Source organism: Ovis aries, chromosome 17, assembly GCF_016772045.2.
Source record: "Ovis aries strain OAR_USU_Benz2616 breed Rambouillet chromosome 17, ARS-UI_Ramb_v3.0, whole genome shotgun sequence".
NCBI classification, from domain to species: Eukaryota; Metazoa; Chordata; class Mammalia; order Artiodactyla; family Bovidae; genus Ovis; species Ovis aries.
This window is the reverse complement of record NC_056070.1, coordinates 4,318,111-4,342,796: the sequence shown is the minus strand read 5'-3', so window position 1 is coordinate 4,342,796 and position 24,686 is coordinate 4,318,111. Positions and strand designations below refer to the sequence as shown.

The 24,686-nt window shown below is 48.8% G+C and overlaps 1 protein-coding gene across 14 annotated transcripts in view; it reads left to right on the top strand.

Annotated features, from left to right (window-relative positions):
- The window catches only part of TMEM131L (transmembrane 131 like), a 173,390-nt gene that overhangs the window by 51,403 nt on the left and 97,301 nt on the right, over positions 1–24,686 (top strand). Inside the window, exon 1 of one of the 14 annotated variants that reach the window (XM_060400927.1) lies at positions 51–6,044. The exons of the other annotated variants lie outside the window; for them this stretch is intronic. The gene's annotated coding sequence lies outside the window, so the exon portion shown is untranslated. Of the gene's footprint in view, positions 1–50; positions 6,045–24,686 lie in introns of those variants that run through there. 14 annotated transcript variants of the gene reach the window in all.

Below are 24,686 nucleotides of genomic sequence, written 5' to 3'. Positions count from 1 at the left end.
AGCACTTATGAGCTGACTTTTTGATTATAGCTGTGCTAGTGGCTGTGAAGTGGCGTCTTGTGGTTGGGATTTGTATTTCACTAAAGACTAGTCATATTGAGCATCTTTTCATGCCCTTATTGGCCATTTGTTTATATTCTTTGGAGAAATGCCTGTTCAAATCCTACGCCCATGTTTTAATTGGATTCTTCGTGTCTTTGTTGTTGAATTGTGTATTTTAATGTTTTAATGTATCCTGCCAGAACACTTTTCTATTAACAAAGCACTTTTTTGTGTTTTTTTTTGTTGTTGTTGTACTATTTTTATTATATATTTTTGATGGGATTATTTGACACGTAATTTTGTAACCTGACTTTTCCCCCTTTTGCTAGTTTTATTGAGATATCACTGTGTAAGTTTAAGATGTGCAACGTAGCGATTTGACTTACTGTGAAATGCTTACCACAGTAAATTCAGTTATCATCCACCATCTCATTTACATGCAGTAAAGAGAAAAAGCAAAAAATGAAAAAAAAAATGCTTTTCCTTGGGATGAGAACTCAGGGTTTATTCTCCTAACGGCTTTCCTGTGTATCATATGTCAGTGTTAACAGTGTTACATCACATATATACATATGTGTACATATACGCAGAGTACTTATATGTCTCATAACTGGAAGCTTGTACCTCTTTAAAAAGGTTTTATTTATTTGGCTGTGTTGGGTCTTAGTTGTCGCGTGTGGGATCGTCATTGTGGCTCGCAGGCTTCTTTCTGGTTGTGGCACGGTAGTTGGGCTTAGTAGTTGCCCTGTGGCAGGTGAGGTCTTAGCTCCCTAATTGGAAGGTGGGTTCCTGACGCCCGGACCGCTAGGGACATCCCGGGAGGCTTGTGCCTTTTGACCACCTTCCTTCAGGTCCCCTTCCCTAAGCCCCTCCTGGTAACCACGTGTCTGATCTTTTTTCCTATGAGTTGTTTTTTTTGTTTAAGATTCCGCGTACAATGAGATGCTGCGGTATTTGCCTTTCTCTGGCTTATTTCACTTAGCACGATGCCCTCAGGGTCCGTCCATGCTGTTGCCAATGGCAGGATTTCCTCATTTTTTATGGCTGAGTAATATTCCATGGTTTATATGCACCGTGACTTTATGCGTTCATTGGTGGACACTTAGGCTGTTTCAGCTTTTGGCTATTGAATAATGCTGCCGTGAACGTAGGGTACAGACATCTTTTGAGTTAATGTAGCTTGATTTTTAAGCTTAATATTGCTTCTAATGGCTGCTTTGTAGTACATTGAATGAATGTTCCAAAATTTAAAATCTAACACTTTGTATAAGAGGTTTATTTAAGAGGGGGAAAAAAAAAACTCAACCACACTGTATCTGCCACACTGCATCTGCGTCTTTGAACAATCCTTTCTTTTTTTAAAATGCGTATTTATTTATGTGGCTCCATAGATCTTAGTCATGTCACATGGGTTTTTTAGTTGCAGTGTATGAACTCTTTAATTGCGGCATGTGGGATCTAGTTCCATGACCAAGGATTGAACTCGGGCCCTTTGCATCTGTGGAGTCTTAGCCACGGTACCACCAGGGAAGGCCCGCCAAGATTTTCTTAATCTTTGTAATTTCAATCTGTGGTTGTGGTTTAGTTGCTAAGTTGTGTCCGACTCTTGAGACGCCACGGACTGTAGCCCGCTAGGCTTCTCTGGGATTTTCCAGGCAAGAATCCTGGAGTGGGTTGCCATTTCCTTCTCCTGAGGGTCCAGGAGACCCAGCGATCCAAGCGGGTCTCCTACATTGCAGGTGGATTCTTTCCCAACTGAGCCACCATGGAAGTGCATTAATTTTAATCTAAGAGGCCCTAGTTGGTATTATATACCTCTCATTTGCATTCATCTGTTAATGAGAGTAGTTGAAGTTTGTTTGATTCCCACCATTGGGCTCGTTTCCTGAGCCTGGAGGTCTCCTGTGTCTCCGGCAGGTCGATTTCTCCCTGGACACGCCCTCGTCTAGAAGTCTTTCCTGCCCCTTCCCCCACCTGCATAAACACACACTCATTCTCCATTCCATGAGTCCTTTCCAAGACCGTGGGAGGAGCCTAGGAATGTGTTCACATGGTTATGCTTTTTATTAAATTTTCAAAAGTAAAATACATTGTGTATTTTTTCCCATTAAACAACACCCTTCCCACCACCCAGGCAGTAAGTTTCAGGCCCCATGAAAACAGGTCTGCCCTTGCCTGAGACCCATTTGGTGTTCAACACAGAGCTGAATTGAATTGAAGCCATGAAGTGTAGCGCTCCTTAGCTTTTTTAGCATTTAGGTAAGGAACCTTTTGTTTGTCTGAGGCTTGGTTCCTGGTAGGTTCGTGGTGGCAGTGAAAGGAGCACTCAGAAGGTTTCCGGCAGTTGAGATGGCTGTGTGTACAGTGTGTGTATTTATGCAGTCGTGGGTCCCCAGACTCTGTTAGCCAGAAGCTGAAAATCTGTTTCGGCCCATTGCTGATTTCCTGTGATAACCGGGTCGCATTACTCACTGCCCTTCTAGCCTCTTTTTAAACTCACTCTGTGAGTCACCTCTTTTGCCTTTTGCATGGAGTAGGAGTCTTTTGGAACCCTGTTTTTATCTTGGAAATTTGCCCAACTTGAGTGGTGGCGTTTCAGGGTGATTTATCGCTAGTTTTCCATATTTCCCTAAACTTACTGTGTGTGGGTTTCCAACCGAGTGAGAAGAACCCAACAAACAGTGAGCGCCGAGACCTGGGCGGAGAATGGGGCGCACACGGAGGGCGGTAATTTGACCCCCACCAGGTCCGGGTCTGGACGGAGGCAGGTCAACAGGGGCTTTTGGCTGCTTGCCAGCTGTCCTCGCCGTGTCTGCACTGTGGTTGTCGGACCGAGCCCTTACCGCAAGCATGCCTCCTCGTCTCCTGAGCAGCTTCTTCTTCGGTGAGCACTGCTGGGTGCTGCTGAGCATTTCAGAAGGTGGTGCTTTTGGCCTAAGAGAAAGCTGTGTCAGCCAGGGCCGAGGCAGGATACCCCAGAGCAGACCCAAAGAGAAAACAGAATCAGAAGGGACTGAGCCCAATGTCAAGGTCTCTGAAAATAAGAAGCAGGCATAATTAGCTGGGAAACTATCAATGGAATAGAAAAGCTGAAAGCACCGTGAATAACTGAGTTTTTGTCTCAGCATTAACTCACCGTGGAGAGGTCTGTGTGTGTGTGCGCGCGCGTGCGCGCGTGTGTGCATGTGTGTGCGTGTGTGCGTGTGTGTGTGTGTGTGTGTGTGTGTGTGTGTGTGCTGTTTCAGGGAAAGGGGAAAGACCGGTGAGACTCTGGTATGGCTCTAGTATGCAAAGGGAGAATTTGGTAAGGTACTGAGAAATTTCCCACTGATTAAATCATGTGTGAAGTTTCAGAAGAGAATGACAGGCTTTGGTATATGTTAGTATGTGTTTACTGTGGGCCCAGTCGGTAAGGCGTCCACCTGCAATGTGGAAGACCTGGGTTTGATCCCTGGGTCAGGAAGATCCCTGGAGGAGGTCATGGCAACCCACTCCAGTATTCTTGCCTGGAGAATCCCCATGGACAGAGAAACCTGGTGGGCTACAGTCCCTGGGGCTGCAAAGAGTTGGATACGATTGAACGACTAAGCATGAGTTAAGCACATTTACTGTAAACCCCGATGTCCTAACTTGGTGCCCAGGCTCTGTCCGAGGTCTCCCCATCACCCCTGAAGATGGATCAGACCTAGTTTTCAGCTTTCTGCTGTGACACACGTGCTGTCCTTTAGCTGTTTGCCAGCGGGGCCTCCTCTTCCGTCTCTGCCCCCGTCAGGACAGGGACTGTCCTGGACATCCTACTTGTTAGGGCCTTACGGACTTTGAGAGACTTGAGCCAGTGGTTTATTTCCTATGTTTTCAACTCTTGATCACCAACCACGTACGTGCCCTGTGATCAGCGCGTAGTCTTCACATGCAGAGCTTGTCTCCTAGCCCTCCTGTGGCGGGGGCGGGTGGGGCGGCCTGGCTGTGTGTGTGAGGAGCCTGTTACATGGGTGGTGTGAGCCAGCAGCTGCAGGGGGCCTCCTGGGTGTGCTGGCCAGCTGGAGAGATGGGGGAGAGGTGTATAGTGCTGCTGCTCTTTGCTTAGAGATTTGGTAGAGAAAGTTCTCTGGGATTCCATCAACACTTGTTTGGATGTCTTGTATAAATATTGTCTGATTTGCTTGCTTGGGGCTGAGCTCTCAGTGAAAGCTGCTGAGTGACAGAAGCTGCGATAGAAGATTACTGTTGGTAGCCCCGTATACAGATTTTTGAAGCTGAAGACTTTGTGCCCAAATCCAATCACTTACTCATGCCACAGAAATTTGAAGTTTTACTTAAACTTCAGGTGACGTTAACACCATAGAAGGAGAAAAGCTGGGATACAGGCAGGAGTAGACACTTTAAATTGGCCATCTCTACCTACTAGTGAACACATTTACAGTGTGGAAAATGAGAAATTTGAAACTTTAATTCTTGGGTGTGCATAGGAGGGAAACGACAGGCAAATGTAATTTTAAAGCAGATATGTGGACTTCCTGGCGGTCCAGTGTTTGAGTGTTCACCTGCTGGTTCCATCGCTGCTCCAGGGGGATGCCACAAGCCAAGGAGCCACGGAGCCCATGTACCACACCTTCTGAGCCCTCCAGCCCTAGAGCCCGTGCTCCACAACGGGAGAGGCCCGTGACCACAACTGGAGAAAGACTCAGCGCAGCCAAAAATAAATAATCTCAAAAAAAAAAAATCAAACCAGTCAGTCCTAAAGGAAATCAGTCCTGAACATTCTTTGGAAGGACTGATGTTGAAGTTGAAACTCCAATACTTTGGCCACCTGATGTGAAGAACTCCCTCACTGGAAAAGACCCTGATGTTGAGAAAGATTAAAGCTTGGAGGAGAAGGGGACGACAGAAGATGAGATGGTTGGATGGCATCACTGACTCGATGGACTTGAGTTTGAGCCAGCTCCGGGAGCTGGTGATGGACAGGGAGGCCTGGCGTGCTGCAGTCCGTGGGTTGCAAAGAGTCGGACACGACTGAGCTGAATCTCAAAAAAAATCCGATACCTGAATGCATGCGTGTATGGTCTGGCCAGTTTAGCAGCAGGGATGCAGGGAGAAGGGCCCTCTTTGCTGGTGGGGGTGCATCCTTGTTGGTCCCCATCAGAGCCGAGCGGCTCATCAGGCTTAGAGACAGATACTCCCTGAGTCTCCAGGAAGGCAGCCCGTTGGTTCCTATCACACTGTCCTTTCATACAGGGCCTTTTGAAGAACCGGCACTGCCAAGTGTCTCTTCTGTGTAGGAAACAAGAGTCGATGCTGTGGGTGAATAGGGAAGTTTGACAGCCCTTGACCACGGGGAGTTTACACTGTTCATATAAAAACAGAACCGGTGGGGTAAAGCCCGGTGCGTGTAGGTCCCATGGATGAGGCAGGCAGCAGCGCCGGCCCAGGGGCTCTTGTCAGGCCAGGAAGGGGCGCCCCCTTTGCTGGACAGCCGGATCAGCTTCCTCCTCTCTGGGCTGACTCGGGGCGGGGGGGCGGTGGTCTCTTGGGTATCATCCGTGGTCCGTCTTTCTAGGTGCTGATTTTACTTAAGCTTTGGGAGGGAGGTTTTTTTTTTTTTTCCTAATCGTAAAATGAACCCTAAAGGTGGAATGTTAGTTTTCACCCATTTTAAAAATAGACAACTAGCCTTTAATTAGTTCTCACATTTACAGCAGGAGACCTTGGAGGCCTCAGGCTCCTGGAGTTGAGTGTTCTCTGATGGGAGCTGAGGGCAGGTGGAAGGAGCACTGGTGGGAGCCGGAGAAGGGCTCAACCCCGCGCAGACTTCTCCCTTCCCTTTGCTCTGGAGTTAGTTAATGGGAAGCCCTGCGGAACCTTCTGGGTGTGGTTGTGGCTTCTGCTTTTTCTCTTGAAGTCTCTGGATCCAGCACGTCCACGGCTTCCTGCAGGTGTAGAGCGGTTTCAGTGGGAGGAGGGGGTGGAGATCCTTGCAGTCCACCCTGGGAAGCCAGTTCTGGGTATGTGACTCGGGGGTGACAGGGTGATGGGGGTCCACGCTGGGAAGCAGCTGGGCCCAGGTGGGCAGTACGCAGGCTGCAGGCTCTCTTGGCTGTGTCGTCTCAGGCCTCGTTTCTGTTTGCGTAGTCTGGGGGCCGTGCCCGCTCTTCTCGCTGATTTTGGGTGTGGAGAGAACGTGGATCAGGCTCCTGTGTACTGGGGATTCAGCAGATGGTGGCGGCGGCCGTGTTGAGGGTGATGGTGCCGGTGCCCCTTGCGGGGAAGGGGCTGGCTGCTGCTTCAGGGAAGAGTCTGGGTCCTGGCCTTTCAGGCAGGTCTTGCTCAGTGCACACGTCCACCCTTGACATTCTGGTTAGGAATTAGGTACTCTCCTTGATAACTGCTAGAAGCATTGTGCATGACTCGAAAAATACATTAAATTCAGGTGGACAATAAATTCCTGAAGCTTGTTCCTTTTCAAAACTTACTTAGTAGTGACCCAGTATATTTAATGTGTAATACAGAGTTTGCCATTGTGATCATTCAGTGGCATTAAGTCCGTTCCCACTGTGGAGCAGCCGCCACCACCCATCCACGGGACTCTCTGCTTCTTGCAGACCTGCAGCTCTGCTTTCTACACACTAGCTCCCCATTCCCCGACCCCAGCCCTGACACCACCCCTGTGCTGTGCATCGCGATGAGTGTGGCCACGCCAACTGCCACGAGTTTCGTGGAGTGGGCGGTGTTTATCCTTTCGGGCCTGGCTTCGCTCCTCAGGGTCACTCGCGCTGAAGCCTGTGTGCTTTGTTTTGCTCTTGGTCTCCTTTTGTTCTTTCTTACTTTTATTACAGAAGAAACGCAGGTTTCTTTTGGTTTTTCAACAACACCGTAACTGTCCTACCTAGCCTGACTCGGTGTGTGTGCTTCCACTGAGGCTGTGTCTTAGAGCAGGGCACTGATCACCTCATGCACGTCCCTGGGCCCTGCTCCCTGTCCGATGGGGGGCCGCGAGGGGACAGGGGGGCTCTCCAGTCGTGAGGATGGGGGAATCGAGCGTGTGTCGGCGGCGGGGAGAGCGTGGAGCCGAGGAGTGGGAACCCTCAACCGCCTTGTCTGAAACGGGACATTCTCACCTTTGAAGCTTCAGCTTGTGGCTTTTGAGTTCCTGTTTTGTGCCCTTTAATTTCAACTTTCGAAGTTCCTGAGTTTGTAGTAAAGAGATGCGCTGGCTTTCACTGTGTGTGAGTCTTAGGAGGCCTCGGAGGCGGGGGCGGGCTGGGAGGGAGGCCTTGTGCGGGACCCCAGGGCGAGGAAGGGGCCCGGCATGATGGAATCGAGGTGGGTGCGCTGCTCCTCCCTGGGGCTTGGGGGTGGCCTCCCCCAGCCCCTGACTCCTGCTGAAACATTCTGCCTTCCACCTGCCCGAGTATCAGTATCTGGCTTGTCTCCACCCACTCAATGAAGGTCTTTCACAGCAAGATCCTTCTGTTACTTTAAAATTTTTGTACCCTCGGCCCCTCTCTGAGTGCCTTTAACAGATGTTTTTTCAGTGATAGGAGAGCCTGCCCAGGTGGTTGGTCCCAGGTTTCCTGGCTAACAGCACGCCCACTTCTGTTCCTCCACCCTTTGTAACGGGAGAGAAGGGGCAGGGCACAACTTTTGAAAGAATGGCATAGCCCAGACACAGCGTAAACCAGTTAGAATCAAATGGAACCAAGGTGGCAGGCAAGACTAGACCTTGATCCTCAATCAGCAGGTGAAATGACCCACCCAGAGGTGCCATGGCAGTTCCAAGGCACTGTTAAAAGACCACGGAGTGGGCGGTCGCCAGATCCCAGAAATCTCCGCCCCCTTCCCTAAAATAGTTGGAATAGTCCTCCCACTCATTAGTTCAGTTCAGTTGCTCTTTGTGACCCCATGAACCTCAGCACGCCAGGCCTCCCTGTCCATCACCAACTCCCAGAGCTCACCCAGACCCGTGTCCGTTGAGTCGGTGATGCCATCCAACCATCTCATCCTCTGTTGTTCCCTTCTCCTCCTGGCTTCAATCTTTCCCAGCATCAGGGTCTTTTCAAATGAGTCAGCTCTTTGCATCAAGTGGCCAAAGTATTGGAGTTTCATCTTCGGCATCAGTCCTTCCATTGAATATTCAGGACTGATCTCCTTTAGGATGAACTGGTTGGATCTCCTTGCAGTCCAAGGGACTCTCAAGAGTCTTCTCCAACACCACAGTTCAAAAGCATCAATTCTTTGGTGCTCAGCTTTCTTTATAGTCCAACTCTCACATCCATACATGACTACTGAAAAAACCATAGCCTTGGCTAGACAGACCTTTGTTGACAGTAATAATGTCTCTGCTTTTTAATACGCTATCTAGGTTGGTCATAACTTTTCTTCCAAGGAGTAAGCATCTTTTAATTTCATGGCTGCAGTCACCATCTGTAGTGATTTTGGAGCCCCCCAAAATAAAGTCAGGCACTGTTTCCACTGTTTCCCCATCTATTTGCCATAAAGTGATGGGATCAGATGCCATGATCTTCGTTTTCTGAATGTTGAGCTTTAAGCCAACTTTTTCACTCTCCTCTTTCTGTTTCATCAACGGGCTCTTTGGTTCTTATTTGCTTTCTGCCATAAAAGTGGTGTCATCTGCATATCTGAAGTTATTGATATTTCTCCTGGTAATCTTGATTCCAGCTTGTGCTTCTTGCAGTCCAGCGTTTCTCATGATGTACTCTGCATATAAGTTAAATAAGCAGAGTGACAATATACAGCCTTGACGTACTCCTTTTCCTATTTGGAACCAGTCTGTTGTTCCATGTCCAGTTCTAACTGTTGCTTCCTGACCTGCATACAGGTTTCTCAAGAGGCAGGTCAGGTGGTCTGGTATTCCCATCTCTTTCAGAATTCTTCACAGTTTATTGTGATCCACACAATCAAAGGCTTTGGCATAGTCAATAAAGCAAAAATAGATGTTTTTCTGGAACTCTCTTTTCTGGAACCTTCCCACTCATTGGCATATGAACTCAGCCAGCCTGTGGACAGTAACCACTGCCACGTTCCGCAGCTGCTGCACTCGCCTTCTTCGATGGCTCACACTGTCTGTCGAGTGCCCTTCTCTCTGACTCTGAATAGATTTGCTTCTTACCTATCGCTTTGTCTCTCCCTGAATTCTTTCTGTGATGGGACATCAAGTTGTCTCTCCCTGAATTCTTTCTGTGATGGCTACCTTAGGTCCTGAAACCAGGTACTGTGGGTTTTGACTGGGTTCGAGTCCCAGTTGAGGCCCTGCACGTAGGTTGAAGTCCCAGCCCGTGGTAAGCGGCTTCCCCTTTCTCTGCAACGTGTTCCCTACTGCCCCACCACGCTGCCTCCTCCCCCGTCCTGTCACTCTCACTTCCCACGGGCCCCTTTCTGCCCTGGGTTTGCCTGAGGCCCTGCGTCTAGTTGCCTTTGGTGGTTTAGAGAAATCAGAGGAAATCCCCGAGGCCCCTGCAGGGCTCTGGGCTCCGGGTTTCCCCTTAGCCCCCTCTGGTACTTGGTGGTTAGACTTTACAGGACTGAAGGATTGAGTAGGTTTTCGTGGCTTTGTCTGTTGCCTTAACCATTGTGTAATACTTCTGAGATACTGTGCTTTCTTTGGTCTTAAAAAAAGAAAACTACGTGACTGCGGCATTACCTGTATTTTTCCCCTTGGACATTTGTTGTCTCTTTAGCGTTTCATGCCAGAGTAAGACCTGAAGTAGTTTCCTGTGGATGTAATTCCCAAATACTATGCCAGTTGTTGGCAAACTACATTAATTAAAGCTGCCAGCATGATGTTGCTGCCTGAGTAGACGTATTGGTGGAATTTAGGGATTTCCTCTGTTTGTCTCCGTTGCTGTGTGTTGAACGGGACTCCTTCTATGAGACGTGAGGTTAGGTGGTTTGCCTAAGGCTGGAGAAGGGCAGAGTAACCTCAGGAATGAGCTGGGAGAGAGGCATGATGGTAAGTAAAAAATTCAAAATTTGAAGGAAAAGCATCCCTTCCTTGTGTAGGAGAAAACCAGATTTGATGCAAGTCTAAAGGTAAGATTTGGTGTGAAAAGGTGGGGAAGTCATTGAGGAAGAGGAACTGAGGTTTAGGAATGCAAAGTCTGACCTTTGCAGAGTCAGTTGGCTCCCTGCTCTGAAGGGTGCTCTGGGGAGAGCAGTCAGAAAGGAGGTTGGTTGCATACTTCTAATTACCCTCAGGTTTTATAGTTGAATTTCCAGGTGATCATTAGTTAACATACTATTACCAATAGCTCTGTGGAAAAAGATCTGCAGTTAGCTAGTGTTAACATTAAAATTTATGTCTGAATGGGTGCCACACCCAGCAAAGAAGCTGTCGCCGGGTCCTGCAGCCAACATTATGCGGAAAGTTTCGTTTTTTACCCCTTGAGATATCCCGGGTTCCAGCCAATCAGAGGCGGTCTTAGGCAATCAGGAAGGAGAGGCCAGCCCCATCAAGAGTCAGCCCTGCCCTTACTTCATGACGGAGGTTCTCCCTGCACTTCTCATTACAGAAGTCACGTCTGTTGTAACAGGATTAGGTAATTCAGAAGAGAACCACAGGGATAGAAATTGTCCCCTTCACTCCTCATTAGCACTGCCTAACCTGCACGCCTTACTCTAGGTGTGGGACTGTCTGTCTCTCCATACGCTTCACTCCTGTTGGACTTTTTCAGGCTCTCCCGCAGAAAGTCTGGTGGGGAGCTTGGCCGCTGGCTGTGCCAGGTAAAGCTTCACATCCCGAGAGTTCCCTCCCAGTGCTTGTGGTCCCACAGAGGGCTCTGCTGGGCCTGCCTCGGGTCACATGCAGGTCCTGGGGAGGACACACCTCTCCCCGGCAGGAGAAATAGCCAGAAGCCAGGGCTGCTCCACACGTGCCTTCTCCCAATACTCTGTAACTTTGAAAAACTGCCAAAAGCAGAAGCGGTAGCTAGTAACACGTGCACAGATACGTAATTTCTAATGGCTGACATGGTTGGCAGGGAAAGTGTGTTATGTGGGAATTATGTTTTTATTTATGTGTGTCTTATTTTGGAGACAGCATAAATAATGGTGTGTGTGTGTGTGTGTGTGTGTGTGGTGTGTGTGGGGTGTGTGTGTGTGTGTGTGTGTGTGTGTGTGTGTGTGTGTGTGTGTGTGTGTGTGTTGCCTGTCTCCAGGGACTTTTGTAAAGAGGAGAAGCTTTTCTGGCCGTATATGACGGGTGTGCAGGAGGCGTGGGGTTTGTTTCCCAGTTGGCTTTTGACTGGATTCCTGACCGTGGGCAAGTGACCCTCTGGGTGTCCATTTCCTGGCATGGCAAAGGAGAGATTCAGACCCTGGGGTGTGTCAGGTCACCCTGACACAGACTCTTGGGCTTGCTTTTCGCCGCTGCCTGTTGCTTAGAGGGTCTGTGGCTGTGTTGAAGGTCTCGTGCAGCCGTGCCCTGCGTGTGTGCTCGGTGCCTTTGCCAGGCTGTGACTCTGTGCCGTTTCCCTGTTGGAGGTCCTGTGGGGAGATGTGATTGGCTTTGTGCTCCTCTGGGAGGCGGGGACTGTCCCCGTGGAGGGTGGCCTTGTTAAGACCCGCTGTCCGGGAGGTGCCCGCCCTCCGTGGGCTGCCTGGGGGACCGGCACAGGGTGCCTGCCCAGACAGCACCCACCGCTCTCCCCGCGTTAGCCCTCCCTTCTTCCATGGACATCCTGCAGTTATTGCTCTTTAGCTTCATCTCTTTGGCACCATGTTTTTGCAACTTGAGAGGCTTCTTTGAGTTTCGGTCCCATGTGTTTCAACGTTTGCTGAACCGCTGCGTGAGCGGCTGGTCTGCCCTGCGGTCTGGGCTGGGTGTCCTTGGTGCTCGTGGCCGCCGCCTGTGTGCCTGGGACGGCCCTTCCCACGAGCTCGGTGTCTGTGAGAGGGACGGCAGTGTGGTACCTGTGGGTTTTTAGAACTGGGGGTGAAATAAGTAAGCCTCGCTCACTTTCAGATTTTGGCCTTAGATAATATAAAACAGGTTGGAGCTTGCCTCTTCAAAGAGTGTATTATTTAGTTGTAAAGATGGAAATTTATTGAAAGAATCTAGGCTGTGAGAACAGAACAGAGAGGAAGTCGGACCTGGGCTCCTAGCACTTGGCTTCGGTAGATTTGCGTGGGTTGAAAGCCCTAAGTTTTATATTTAGTGTATCCTTTTCCAGGGACTGGAGAAAATCATGTGGCTGTTTTAAAATATTGAGAAAAGAGGACTGGTTTTAAAAACAGAGTGTGCAGACTGTTTGCAGGAATGCTGACCCACCATCCACCTGTGGAGGGGTAGGGGAAGCCTCTGGGTGGAAAAACAACCAGGCCATCACCAGTGAGAAGAAGTGTTGGCTTAAACGCAGATAGGGAAGGGAAGACTGACTTCAGAGCGTGAGGAAATAACCTTTCTCATGCCCATTTTCTCCTGCGTTCCCCCTCTTTCTTCTTTGAAAGCACTGGTCTTGTCTCTTGGCTCCTTCCTAGGCCTGTCTCATAGAGTGTTGGTATCAGAGTTTGGTTACAGCATAGGCCTCAGGTCTGGAGTTTCTGAGCCCAGTAGAGTGCGGGAAGAAGAGGGCTTGCTGGGCTGGGGGTGAGGGGGCTGAGGGTGAGGGATGTAGGGGGTGGGGGAGCCAGCCCTCCTGGGAGAGTGCGGCTGGATCCTGTCGGAACGCGGTAGGGTTTCTTATCTGACGTGTGTGCTGTGGGTCACGTGAGGCCACACTCTTGCTCTTTCTGCGGGCAGACTCCGTTTAGTGTGGCCTGGGGGGTGAGGAGGCATGCCTTTGCCCTGACTGTCCAGAGGGCTCGGACACCACTGTGGCCTGTTGCGTGATCATTCGTGATTTCTGGGATGTGTGTGTGTGCCCAGGTGCTCAGTCGTGTCTGACCCTTTCTGGCGCAGTGGACTGTAGCCCACCAGGCTCCTCTGTCCATGGGATTCTCCAGGCAAGAATACTGGAGTGGCTTGCCATTTCCTACTCCAAGGGATCTTTGCAACCCAGGGGTTGAACCTGTGTTTCTTCCATCTCCTGCGTTGGTGGATGAGTTCTTTATTGCTGCGACAGCTGGGAAGCCCGATTTCTGGGATATTTTGTGATTAATTTTATCTTGGTGCTTCTGAGAAATTACACTGAATTTAGCATCTGTGAACTTTGACTTTCATCTGTATAAAATGGAAATGTTCCATATACAGTTGGTGGTACTTGCCAGTAGTAAAAGAAATGATTACTTTGAATTTTCTATTTAAGGACATTGCATACAGCATGCTTCTAAAGTGTGGTAGGTGGGATGGAATCCACTTACAAGAGAAATGAAAGTAAAATTTCCACTTAAATTAGCAAACGTTTGTGGGTGTGGGCCTTCCTCCTCTTCAGTCGCACCTTGAAGAGAACTTACCCGGTGTGTGTTTCCACTTACCGGAAATAAGGACGCAGCGGAAGAGAGCTGTGTGGACTCATTTAGAAACAGGCGGCTGCTTTGGAAGGGAGTGGGTTGAAAGAGGTGAAAAACCAGTGAGAAGGGAAGACTGAATCCTCAGAGGGGGAGTCTTAATGCGGGTAAAAATAAGGTACCAAATTAATCTTACTCATTAGAGAAGACAAATCAGAATTTACCATGCACATAACGAACGCTTGCTGCCTGAGTTAGGAATGATTTCATTTGCTCAGAAGACCTCCCTTGCCTCCTCACCCCATCCAGGTTAACTGTGGGAGAGTTTTCGAAGCTGACATATGCCCACGTTTTGAATTCACACGGTGTATTGAATTAAGTAAGATCTGATTGCAAAAATGGACTCTGTGGGCTGTTACACAAGATGTTACCATATGTTCATTTCACGAAACCATGCTTGAAGAAGAGAACCGCCGTCATTATTTCGAGTCTGAGTAGTTCACGGTTCACACTGGTGTCAGGTGTTCTGTTTGCAGCACTTAAAATTCTTGCTGTTTCTGCTCTTCTTTTTTCTTAAGTCTCTGCCGCTCCTGTAAGAATAGCAACTCCTTGTTTGTGGTCAGGGGCTTTTATGCATTTGTAACATCTCATACTCTTTTGGACATATGGTCCAGAAAATAACCGTGTAAAAAAGGCTGGGTGGGCAGATATTGATAATGCGATTGTTACAATTTCCCAGTGAAATTAGTATGTATGTTTAGTAGCAGTTAGTATGTTTTAAAAATTAATTCTATCTCTTCAATGTTATATCATTAATTTGTTGCATGACAGAGTTTGGGGACCAAGAGTCAGCTTATTGAGTGATAAAAATCAGAACCCTAAAAGATCTCCTGACTGCATTATGAGCTGAATCGTAGAAGAAGAAATTCAAAAGGTATCATTAGGCACAGTAGTGGAGTGCGCATTGTCCCCACAGGAGGGAGAAATGGAAAGGAGAGAGGCCTGCGGAGGTTGCAGAGGGGAGGGAGACTGCTTGGTGGTGACTGCTGTGTGTGTGTTAGAGGTGCGGGCCTCTGCTCAGAGTGGGCTGGCCTGCTGGGCGCAATTCTGAGGACCCCTGAGTGCAGTTGTGTCCAACCCATTTGAGTTCAGCCTCTGGAGCATTCGAGCGAGTGCTTCTTCCCACGTTCCGACTCAGTGGCCGTCAGGTGTAGGACAGCCGGTGGCGGTCAAGTCCTGGGTGCTCCTGACTCAGTGGTTCCAGGACGACCTCCCTAGATGGGGTCTCCACCTTCCCTGTGGGACAGAGGCCAGCGCCCACGGCAGGGTGGTTTCCGGTTGCTCTGGGGCTCCTTTCTGGAAGCCCAGCCTCGAGCCTTCCCTCTTGAACCTTTCAGTGATCTCGTGAGCACTTGATTCCCTACGTTAAAATCCCTTTCTGCATAAAACAGCTAGCTTGTTTCCTGCAACCTGACTTTTGCTGAGATAGAAATATTTTATCAACATAATGGGGATAAACCACATTGGAAACAGAAGTACGCTGAGTGGATTCTGGAATAAGCCACAGACAGATGGATGAGTGGATATGTGGTTTCCAAATGCATGACACCTGTGCTCCTAGAGGGCGCAGGGGCAGTGGATTGCTTGGGGGTGTTACTCCCGAAACAGATTGCCAGGCTCTTTCCCCAGAGATTCCAATTCAGGAGGAAGTAGTGGATTCCTGGAATTCGTATTTTAGTTTATTTTAAAAAAAGTTTTTTTTTTTTTTTTTTAATGTGGACCATTTTTAAAGTCTTTATTGAATATTTACAATATTGTTTCAGTTGTTAAAAGTTCTGGCTTTTTGGCCACGAGGTATGTGGGATCTTAGCTTCCTGACCAGGCAGCTAGCTAACGGCTGGTCCATTTGGGAAGTTTCTGGAATCCATATCTTAAAAAGCTGTTCCTGGTTATCCTGACAGGTAGCCAGGTTGAATTCCAGTGGACTAAATAATTTCTTGACTCCATGATCTGGTGCTCACGATGATTCTTTTTAAAAGGGAGGAAGTGTTCAGGAGCTACACATTTTAAAATTTCACTACAGGGGATTTACCTTTTCTTGGATTCAAATGGATTAATTCTGTAACTAGTGCCAGAATGTGGCAGTATTTCTAGTGTGGAATATACAGGATTTCCTTCTTTTGTTACTAGGAAAGTAAAGAAGTAGAGGTTTTGGAAAGAGTGTTCCTGGACACAGAATGAAAATTGAGTTGTTTGTCACGAGAGTTAAAAGTGTAATACTTTATATGCAGTGTAGTTATTGTAGTAACTGGCATGTCACAGTATAATCCCCCGGCTTATTGTATAAAGTAGTTAGTGTATTTTCTTATCTCTGTTTATAGTTAAAGGAAAACCACAATGGAGAGTATTTGAAATACGGAAATGCCTCCTCGGAGGAGAGGCCATAGGATTATTTGGAAAACTGGCAAATTGAGAGTCACTGCGTGGCACTGGAGTTCACTGGGCCCTGGAGGCCAGGCCACGGAAGATGAGGATGGCGGCGGACACAGCAGGGGCCGGCGCTGCTCGGTGGAGGCACTTGTTCCGCTCTTGTTAGATTTCGTTACCACCTGTGCATCCTACCCGCCCCCACGCCAAAAAAAAAAAAAGGAGCCACCAAAAACAACCCCTCTGCCCCCAAACTGCTCCAGGCCTAATTTCTGCCTTTCTCTTCATCTTCTCATGCTGGCATTTGGAAGGCCCATGACAGCAAATGAAGTCTGAGAGTGCCTGCTTGATTGCAATTGATGAGCCCTAGATAATTGGGGTCCTTGCAGCGGCAGGGGTTGTATGTCAGATGGCCTCCACTGAAGGGCAAGGCTGTTCTTCCCCTGCAGCTGTCAGACTGCTTGAAATTAGGCAGAATGATTTTGCACTTGGATAATAGGCAGGCATTAACTGCAGCTTGTTACAGAGTGCTGCATAATAATGAGAAACGTGGACGTGCTAATCAGAGGCATCTACATATGGCATTTTCATTTTGTATAGGAGGCATCTGTGTGCACAGAGAGGAAATGAGCTTGTGTTGTGGGGCTTCCGTGTTTGAGAAGATGTGTCTGCAGAAATGGCCTCCTTCCCTTCTGAATCCTGACAGAAAGATGGAATTAGGAGGCTGGCCTTGCCTTCTAATGTGTGCACGTCCCCTTTTTTCCCCCCCTGAAACGGCTTTATTGAGATACAATGCACATAGCCTACAGTTCACCCATCCAGAAAGTGCAGCTATTCTAATACAGGTAGCCACCACCACAGTCTAATTTTGCAGTGTCTGTCGCTCAAAAGAAGCTGTGGTGCTTTTATAAAGAAAATATAGTTTGTGCTTTTTAAGGAACACTTTTTTTTGGATCGAGATGCCGTTTTTCTTAGACCTTTTGCCCAGTCACCCTATTTCTCAGAAAGCATTTGTTTTCATAAATAACAATAACAGATATTTTAATGTTTCAGAGGTTACCTGCATTCCTTATTTTTGGACCCAGTCTCATAAATTAGATTTTAGTTACTGGGTTTATCTAACGATTAGCTGGGGTCGTTTTAGTCTCAAGTGACAAGATTCGAACTAAAAAGAATTTGTTCTCGTAGCCTAAAGAAGGACAGATGATGGCTTCTGGAATAAGCAGAGTCAGAGACTTTCTCTCCACCCTTCAGGCCTCTCACCCCCATGTTGGCCGCATTTGCCCCCATGGTAGCTGGGGGCTGGATGTGGCTGTGGGGCCGCATCTCTGCACCGGGCCTTGACCCTGGGGCGCACCTGCGGAAGCAGAAGTGCGGCTGAGATGTGCTCGCTTCAGCTCGCCCGTGTGCCCGCGCGCCTGCTGTCTGTAAGTGCTGTGCGTTTTCTGTCTTAATTTGGCTGTGCCAGGTCTTGGTTGCTCCCTTTGGGAATCCCTTGTTTGTTTGTTACTTTTAGTTGGGGCACACGAGGTCTTTAGTTGGGGCTTGCAGAATCTACTTCCCTGACCAGGGATCAGACCTGGGCCCCCTGTATTAGGAGTGTGGAGTTGTAGCCATTGGACCACCAGAGAAGTCCCCAAACACCGTGCTGGTGCTGCTGAGTCGCCTCAGTTGTGCCCGACTCTGCAACCCCGCAGACGGCAGCCCACCAGCTCCCCCAGCCTTGGGATCCTCCAGGCAAGAACACTGGAGTGGGTTGCCATTGCCTTCTCCAGTGCATGAAAGTGAAAAGGGAAAGTGAAGTCGCTCAGTCGTGTCCGACTCTTAGCGACCCTATGGACTGCAGCCTACCGGGCTCCTCTGTCCATGGGGTTTTCCAGGCAAGACTCCTGGAGTGGGGTGCCATTGCCTTCTCTCCTAAACACTGTAGGTTTTGGATTATTTCTTCATTCTGGGATTATGAATCCACTCATTCAAACAGTGGAACCAGAATTGCCATCTCAGGCCTCTTGCTGCTTCAAGGCCTTAGTCAGACAATTTTAACAGGCCCAGGCCTGGGATGCTGCTTCCCAGAGATCCTTCCCAACCGGGGGTTAACAGATGGGATCTCGTACAGTCCTGGCTTAATCTTTCCACGTTACAGTGCCTGGTTCAAGGCCTTATTTTTCTCAATAGACTCAAGATCCTTTCTTTTTTAAAAAATGTCCTAGTTGTCTCAGCATTTTATTAACAAGTATGAGTGAGTGAGTGAGTGATGTCGCTCAGTCGTGTCCGACTCTTTGCGACCCCATGAACTGTAGCCTACCACGCTCCTCTGTCTATGGGATTTTCCAGGCAAGAGTACTGGAGTGGGTTGCCATTTCCTTCTCCAGAGGATCTTCTTAACCCAGGATTGAACCCTGGTCTTCCGCATTGTAAGCAGATGCTTTACCGTCTAAGCTACAGGGAAGTCCTATTAACAAGTATAGCGTTTGTAATTTAGTAAGTCACTGTAATTTGTATACCCTTGGCTTGATTGGATCTGACTTTTGTTTCTTTTTAAGGTGAATAAAAAAATGTAACTTACCTGCCATTGGTTTTTAAAAACTATTCTATACGTAGCTGTTTTTCCCCTCTCTTTCACACATTTAAAATTTGATATGGTCAAGGCTTACATTGAAATTTGAGAAACCTTTTTTCATGACATTTCCTGTGGTCTCTGGTATATTTTGGTGAGGCTAACTTTAACTGGATAATTAAAAAGATATTCTGAGGCTTGGATTGTGGTTTTAAAGATCCATGACACGGGTTGAAGACTTTTTCACCTGTGTAATAAATGTGATTGAGCAACTGTTCTCTAAATTCTTGAGACACAATTCCACACAAGTTCAGTTCAGTTGCTCAGTTATGTCCGACTCTCCGCAGCCCTGTGGACTGCAGCACGACAGGCTTCCCTGTTCATCACCAACTCCTGGAGCTTGTTCAAATTCATGTCTTGACTCGGTGATGCTGTCGAACCATCTCATCCTCTGTCGTCCCCTTCTCCTCCTGCCTTTAATGTTTCCCAGCATCAGGGTCTTTTCCAATGAATCAGTTCTTCACATCAGGTGGCCAAAGTATTGGAGTTTCAGCTTTAACATCAGTCCTTCCAAATAATATTCAGGACTGATTTCCTTTAGGGATTGACTGGTTGGATCTCCTTGCAGTGCAAGGGACTCTCAAGAGTCTTCTCCAACACCACAGTTCAAAAGCATCAATTCTTCGGCGCTCAGCTTTCTTTATGGTCCAGCTCTCTGGACTAGACTGTACATGACTACTGGAAAAACCATAGCTTTGCTTAGATGGACCTTTGTCAGCAAACTAATATTTCTGGTTTTTAATATGCTGTCTAGGTTGGTAATAGCTTTTCTTCCAAGGAGCAAACGTCTTTTAATTTCATGACTGCAGTCACCATCTGCAGTGATTTTGGAGTCCAGGAAAATAAAGTCTGTCACTGTTTCCATTGTTTCTCCGTTTATTTGCCATGAAGTGATGGGACTGGATGCCATGCTTTTTGTTTTTTGAATGTTGAGTTTTAAGCCAGCTTTCTCACTCTCGTCTTTCGCTTTCATCAAGAGGCTGTTTAGTTCCTCTTTGCTTTCTGCCATAAAAGTGGTGTTAGCTGCATGTATGAAGTTGTTGATACTTCTCCCAGCAATCTTGATTCCAGCTTGTGCTTCATCCAGCCTGGCATTTTGCATGATGTACTCTCCATGTAAGTTAAATAAGCAGGGTGACAATATACAGCCTTGATGTACTTCTTTCCCAATGTGGAACCAGTCCATTGTTCCACGTCCAGTTCTAATTGTTGCTTCTTGACCTGCATACCGATTTCTCAGGAGGCAGGTAAAGCGGTCTGGTATTCCCATCTTTTGAAGAATTTTCCACAATTTCTTGTGATTCACACAGTCAAAGACTTTAGTGTAGTCAATGAAGCAGAAGTAGCTGTTTTTCTGAAACTCTCTTGCTTTTTCTATGATCGAGCAGATGTTGGCAGTTTGATCTCTGGTTCCCCTGTCTCTTCTAAATCCAGCTTGAACCTCTGGAAGTTCTTGGTTCGCGTACTATCGAAGCCTGACTTGGAGAATTTTGATCATTACTTTGCTAGCGTGTGAGATGAGTGCAGTTGTGCAGTAGTTTAAGCATTTTTTGGTCAGTTTTCATTCCAATCTCAAAGGCAATGCCTAAGAATGTTCAATTCCGCACGAAACAGACCAAAACCCCTGTCATCTTGCAGTCTGGGTGTGGGAAAGAGGCAGCGAACCTGAATATAAGGAACAGCTGAATTGTATGGCTTTTGGAAGGTGATATGTAGTGTGGAGAAAGCGGAAAAAATGGGGCAGATAAGAGGAAGGGTGGGAGCTGTCGTCATAAACAGGGTGTCGGGGCTTATTAAAGAGGTGAGCTTTTCCAAAGATTGAGGAGGTGAAGGAGAGCGCCATGAGGCTCCTTGGGAAAAGAATGTTCCAGACAGAATGGCCGGTGTACAGGCCTTGTGAGATGGGTGTTTGTGCCTGGAGTGGTCCCAGGGCAGCCGGAAGACTGTGGGCTATAGCAGAACCTACCGAAGAGGGAGCAAACTGAAGGAGAGTCACTGCAGTCCATGCGGTGGCGAAGGGTCGGACACGACTGAGCGGCTTTACTTTCACTTTTCACTTTCATGCGTTGGAGAAGGAAATGGCGACCCACTCCAGTGTTCTTGCCTGGAGAATCCCAGGGACGGGGGAGCCTGGTAGGCTGCTCTCTATGGGGTTGCACAGAGTCGGACACGACTGAAGTGACTTAGCAGCAGCAGCAGCAGCCCAGGGTGATGGCTCGTGAGACCAGTGAGTGGGGAGTCACTGGGCCTTTGAGCAGAGCCATGAGACTCTTGAGTTCGGTTCTGAAAGGCCGTCCTGGTTGGCGTTGACCTGCACTGTGGGGAGGCCACTTGAGGTCCCTTGATTGCAGTCAGTGGTCAAGTGTCCAGGCCTGGTGGAGGTGGGAAGGTGGTGTGGTTCTGGATTTGCTCTGCACCAGAGCTCACAGGATTTCCAGTAGATTGATGTGGAGTGTAGGGTGGAGAGAGCAGTCAAGATGGTTTCCAGATTCTTGGCTGGAATAGCTGAGCCGGGATGGCTGTCAATGCCGCAGTGGAGGGTTTTGTTTTTAGTGTCTTTGAGAATTCTCAGGAGACCGCTGGGCTTCCCTGGCGGCTCAGGTGGAAAAGAATCGCCCCTCAGTGCAGGAGACCCAGGTTCGATCCCCGGGTCAGGGAGATCTCCTGCAGAAAGAAATGGCAACCCACTCCAGTATTCCTGCCTGGGAAATCCTGTGGACAGAGGAGCCTGGCATGGGGTTGCAAGAGGGTGACTTGACTTAGTTACTAAACTACTTCTGCTGGTAGTAGACCTGTGTGTGGGTGGGCAGCTGGAAAGCTGGGATTGGAGAGAGGAGGGCTGAGCTGGAGATGTAATTTCAGGTGACGGAGCTTGGAGACTGGATCACATCAGCCAGTGGGTGGTTGTAGATGGGGAAGAAGGCCGGCGGCTGAAGGCTGGGGGTCTCTGAAAGGGGTGGTGGAGGAGGCAGAGCCTGGAGAGACAGGAAAATGGAGCAAAGTAACAGGACACTGGGAGCTGAAACTTCTGTTAGTTTTTCAGTAGCTTGTGAACGTGAAAATGCGTTACTTGATTAAAAAAAAAGTAATTTCAAGTTGTTTTTAATAAGAATGTACCTTCCTGTTGCTCTTGAGTTTTCTAAAAGCACATAACTGAAAATTGTTAATATTCTCAAAGACATTGCTCCATGTAACAAATTTGGAATATGGGGTGGGGTGAGGGAAGCGTTGCTGATCTTCCCCCATCCTAACGTGGCCAGTTAGTATTTGAGTAATTGCCTGCTCATTTTCCCTTGTAAGTCTTTCATTGTAATCATACTGCACAGGACAGTTGTGTTTCCTTTTATTTACTTGTTGTCAGCTTTTTTTTTTTCCCCCATGTTGCTATTATTATCTTAAGAACAGTTTTTACTGGAGCGCTCTCCTTTGCAGTTGGTATTCATTTATAGAAGGGTTGACTGGCTGAAGGTACCTTGTGGCCCGCTGTCTAGACTTCCCCTCCTCTCCACTGGGCTCTGGGACCTCTGTGGGCTTCACTTGGTGCTTGGTCTGGGCTGGAGAATGCTGGGAGGAGAGGGGAAAGAGTTAAAGAGACAAGACCCTGGCAGGCCGGGACCATGGGAGGGGACCCAGCCCAAGGGCCGCACAAAGGGAGGGCGGCCTGTGCCCAGGGCCTGCCTCCTGGGCCCGGGCACTTCTGGGCCATTCTTTCTTCTCTAACGTCTTCAGCAGTAACACTTCAGTGCCTCAAGAAAAGAAAGAAAAATTACAATTTAAAAGGAAAGCCCTTCATGCACTATTTGCATATGAGTGGCATCTGTATAATTAAGAACAATTAAGTTCCCTGGGCTGAACTGAAAGGGAGGCGACTACTGCTAACAGCCTGGAGCTGTCAGCTCCCTGGGATGGTTGGAAGCAGCTCAGCCTCCGCCGCCACCCTCCTCCTCAGTACACACAGTTCTGAAGCGTAGTTCGGTCTTGCCCTGATTTGCTTCTGGAGAGTCCATGGAAATCAGAACATGAATCTTGGCCATTTCTGCTGACTTTAGAGCTGACACCCCCACCCTCTCCCTACATCCCCAGGCACTTTGCACAGCTCTGTACCTGTGTTTCAATCCTCACCGTGGACTGAGGCGTGTTACCTTAATTCTATAGTAGTGGAAACAGAAATTCTGGCCACGTGATTCAGATAATCTCGTGTCCTCATCTAGCTAGTCGCTTCCGCCTTTCGAGGGTTGGTCTCAGCTGGGGTCCCAGTGACTCCAGGACCTGGGAATTTAGCAGATCTCTCTCCCCCACTGCTGTAACCTTTCTGGACTCCTTTCTCCCAAGACTGACTAGGAAAAAGGACCCAGTCTGAAACTAGAGGCAGCGCAAAGCATGACAGAAAACAGCCCTCTTCTGGGTCTTCGAGAGCTCTGCACTTGGCCACCGCGCTGCAGGACTCTGGGCAGGGCAGGAAGATGGCTGTTTCAGTCAATCCTGGGAAGGAGCCGTGTATCCATGCCTGAGGAACCTCCAGGCAGTCTTTCAAGAGGAGGATAATTCCGCTCCTTGTCCTCCCTGCAGCGTCTTTGGTGTTGGGTCGAGCTCTGGGTTCCCTGCAGCGTCTTTGGTGTTGGGCTGAGCTCTGGGTTCCCTGCAGCGTCTTTGGTATTGGACTGAGCTCTGGGTTCCCTGCAGTATCTTTGGTGTTGGGCTGAGCTCTGGGTTCCCTGCAGTATCTTTGGTGTTGGACTGAGCTCTGGGTTCCCTGCAGTGTCTGATGGAGGTCCTGGCAGTCCCCTGCATGGGACGGGACCTGTCCCTGCATGTGCAGTTACGAGGCAGAACAGTAGGTTCCGAACTAGAAGGCAGTTTCTGGGTTCCTTGTCCTCGGGGCAGCTCTCGTACAGGCGTTTGTCAGTTGGCCCCAGCATGTGGCCAAAGCCACCACAGGCCCTTGCCATCATCGGTGGCTTTTCTCGGGGTGGGGCAGCAGGGACTGTCTGAGAATCGTCTTTGTTTTGGTGTCAGGATTGGGTTTCTTTTACTGCTGTAGCCGTTTCACCTTCTCATCTATCAGGAAGCTCTGGTTCTGGGCCACATGAAAGGCTGGCACTGCAGGAACCTGCCTCCCCAGGGCAAGCAGCAGCTTGGAGGGGAGGGCTGTTGGACAGTGTGAGTTCTGTTGAACAGTGACCACTGGCCGTTCTGGTGAGAGCTGTTTCAACTTGGCTTAAGCTTTAAGGTAACTCAGTTACAAAGTACCAGCAATTTAAAACAAGACAGTTTTTCCCTCTCTCATGCTTTGTGCCACCTCTGGTTCCAGGCAATCTTCAGGGAGCCCTGCCCCCACCAGATCCCCCCTCCCCAGGATGTACCAGCCTAGTACTCAGAGTGTGAGGCGGTGGCGCCTGTGCATGGCAGCCGGTGGGAGAAAGGGTGGAGGGAGGGCCAGAGGGTTCGTGTCAGAAACCTGCTCCCCATTTGCTGGAGCCTGGTTCCACGGCCATACCCAGCTGCAGGAGAGCCTGACAGCTCTGGGGAAGAAGCCGTGAAACCGCAACCATTATTTCCCAAGGGCAAATGCTTTTGATCTAGCACATCCTAAAATGACCACTGCTCCCCCCGCTAAGAGAAAACCCTAGTGCCCGCGGCTTGTGTTCAGGAGTCCTTTTTCTGGGCACATTCAGACGGTTTCTCCAGTGTCAGTCAGCCTTGGGCTTCGCATGAGAAAGCTCAGCGTAGAAGCCATTCTGGTGGTGGGATTATATCATATAAGCCATGAACTGTGAAGAAGGAAATGGCAACCCACTCCAATGGGACCCTGGGAAATCCCATGGACAGAGGAGCCTGGCGGGCTGCAGTCCATGTGGTTGCCGAGAGTCAGACACGGCTTAGCGTCTAAACAGCAGCAGCAGCAGCAAGCCAGGAGCTTGGTGGTGGTGAGTTATGCTCTGCGGGCAAGCATGGGGTCTGTGCCAGTGTGTTACAGGGACCCTCTGACAGACCAATTAAAAGAGGTTCTTCTCTATTCCTGTTTTCAAAAAAGGTTTGCCTTCTGAGGTTGGATTTTGTTTTGTTCCTTTCTTTGCAAGGGAGAACCCTGAGATTGTTGGCTAGTGCATGTTGTCCAGCTGGTCGGAGGGACTGGAATGCCTGGTCACTTGGGTCCTTGCTCTTCCCAGTGCGCTCATGCTGTGGCCGGGGGTGGGCC